Source organism: Pygoscelis adeliae, unplaced genomic scaffold (assembly GCF_000699105.1).
Source record: "Pygoscelis adeliae isolate BGI_AS28 unplaced genomic scaffold, ASM69910v1 Scaffold60, whole genome shotgun sequence".
In the NCBI taxonomy this organism is placed as follows: domain Eukaryota; kingdom Metazoa; phylum Chordata; class Aves; order Sphenisciformes; family Spheniscidae; genus Pygoscelis; species Pygoscelis adeliae.
The window spans coordinates 1,627,845-1,630,772 of record NW_008823954.1 but is presented as its reverse complement, the minus strand read 5'-3'; positions in this window follow the sequence as shown (position 1 = coordinate 1,630,772).

Sequence of the window (2,928 nt, the reverse complement as noted above, 5' to 3'; positions counted from 1 at the left end):
CGGCCGCCACGCGCGGGCAGTTGCAGAAGTGAGAGCAGACCTGTCACATCCTCCGCCCTGAGCCCGCTCTGCTGCTTTGGCACGTTTTTAATGATGCTTGGCTTGCTCCAGCCTGAGACGCTCCTATAGCCATATATGTCTCGCTGTCTGGATTTTCAGGTTGTGTCCTGTTCTTCTTAATTTAGTCCTATTCCTCTCATTACACATTTTCCGTCTTACCCTGTCCTTCATGGAGCTGCAAGTGGTTACTGAGCCCCTCATCTGGTCTCAGCACTTTGTAAATCTCACATAGATCTTCAGAAATAATTTGTTGGGAGTCAGTATCTCACCCTCTTCTCCTTCCCTTCTTTCCCCAAGATTTTCCACTGATTCTCCTGCATCCCTGGTCACAGGATTTTCCACTGACACTCGTCCCCGAGTCCCTTGCCTCCTTGTGGTGGAGATGATGCCCTTTGGCTCAAAACTGCTCACTTAATTGCTCTCCTCTCACCTCTAGGCTGCACCGAGCAATGCCAGCCTTCCCCCTTTCTTGCTTTATATGGGATTTTTTATCCCCAGAAATATGTGTTTAAGCTGAATCTCACTCTGCGAGCTTGCAATTGCCATATGCTCTGGCAGCGCGGGAGCAGGTGAGCTCCTGGCACACTGGGCAGGTGATGTGCTCACACGTGTCGAGGGATGGTCCCTTGCTGCCTGATGAGACGGGGGGCAGGAGGGATGCAGCATCTCCAAGGTGCAGGGCAACCCGGCCCCAATGCCAAGGCTCTTCTGCTGTTGTTAGAAATGGTGGCAAGCAGGCAGCAGGCAAATTGCATTTTAAAACGAGTTTTGGGAAGGTATAGTGAATATTTTGCATTTATCCAGTGCACAGCAAGAAGGAGTGGGATGGAGGGGGTGGCTGAGGCTCGGCAGCGGGGACTTTACACCCCTGGCTATTGCAGGTGACGAGCACTTACATGGGTTCAAGGGAAGCCCAGACAAGCTCAGGAAGGAGAAACCCTCTGAGGTGTACCAAACCCCAGAAACAACCCCTGGGTCAGGAGTCCTCCAGCCCCAGCCTGCTGGAGGTGAGAAGATGGCCTGGGAAAGTCTCATTAAACGCTTGCCCTCCTACTATCTCCTCAGCATCTCCCTTCGGTCACTGTCAGAGGTGATTCCTGGGGCTGGACAGCCCCTTGGTCTGACCCTGCCTGCTCTTACCGTTCCTTCCGAGGGGCTCAAAGCCACAATGGCTTCGTCTGGTGCCCCTGGGTGACAAATATAGCAGTTGTTTCGCCCAGAGCCCTGCTGTTGGTGGCATCTGTCCTGTCCCTGGGCTGGGATTTGGGAGGTGGAAGGAAAATGTCATATCCGATGGGAGCACCAAGGTGACTCCCAATTGCCGCAGCGAGGCTCCTGCTGGCATGGTGCAGGGATGGTTCCTATGGAGGGAAAGCGACACACTTGATTTTTAGTCTCCTGAAAGGCAGGGGCTTATTGCACAGCGAAATGTCATCGGGTTAATGACAGGAGACCTGAAGCAAATCCCTGATGCTAATAGGATTGGGCCATCTTCAGCAGGTCTCACTCGCAAAGGCGGATCAGGCCAAAAGAAAGCTGGCTTGAGAGCCTGCAGGCTCCCAGTGGGCAAGGGAGCTCTGCCCGCAGCCAGCCCTCTGATAGCAAAGCCCTCTCTCTCCTCCCTAATCCAGGGAAAGGAGACATCAAAGGGCGAGCGCATCCGCCCCGGGACCGCTCTCAGGAAGCCAAGGGCCTGTGGTCTGCCACCGGAGAGGGGAAGAGGCAGCTTGGCACGCACCAGCGCCCAGGGAAGGGCAGCTGGAGGAAGGTGATGGTCCCAAAGGCAGCACGCTGCTCTGTGTGGAGGCAATGCATGGGACAGCACATCCACACCTCCGCATTTTCTTTACTTTCTTGCTCACCCTTGTCCTCTGCCATGTGAAAAGCAAACCTGATCTGATGCCCCCCTCCCTCCCCCTTCCCCGGTATTAGTTAAGGACCTTTCCTGCCCAGTTCTGCTCACGATCCTTCCCCGATGCCTGCCCGAAGCCTCTCTTTCTCTGGACACATCCCTGATTGCTTTTTCACCCCTTTGCACCTCAAGGAAGGGTAGGAGTGGGAAGTCTGGGGCCAGCCTTCGCTGGAAAAGGGTTATTGTGAGAGGAGGGAGGTGCTGAGTCCCTCCACGTCCCTGCTAGAGAATCCTGTCCCCCTGCACCGGGCAGAGCAGGCAGAGGAGGAGGTGGATGTGCTCCTGCTGCCAATGTCCCGCTAGCCATCCTCTGTTTCCATGTTGAAATGTTGTCCTTGTAGAAGAAAAGGAGATTTCATCTGCTTGCTGGGAGGTTTGCAGGCACCAGCCAGCCCTGTTTGGATGCCAGCTGGCTGCCCTGGCCAGCCTGCCCGGCACACGGGCTCTAGCAGTAGATTGGCTGCTCCGGCTGCTCCCGCTAGCTCACTCCCTGGGGCTCCTCAGGCACAGCATGTCCACCCAACTTCTCCCTGAGATGGCCGCCAACACGGGGCCTCACAGCACACGCCTGCACCCCTCCACCATGCATTGACACATGCACGCACCGCTCCACCAGGTGCTTATATGCATGCACATGCCCACACACGTGCAGCCCCCCCATGCATTTACATGGATACACATGCACATACGTGCACCCCCCACCTGCACCCCCATCTCCCACCACACACTCAGACATGCACACCCCCACACACAATTTACATGGCTGCATCCCCTTCCATGGCCCATATTCCCCATGCCCACCCCGGCTCGTCAGCACCTACACCCTGCTACAACCACACGCACGGTTACACCTGCCTGGCCCAGACCCGTGCTGGGCGGGGGTGACGAGCCCCCGCACGTCCCTTGCTGCCCGGGGATGAGGAGGGGCAGCTGGTTTGCACGGAGGGGGCCCGCCG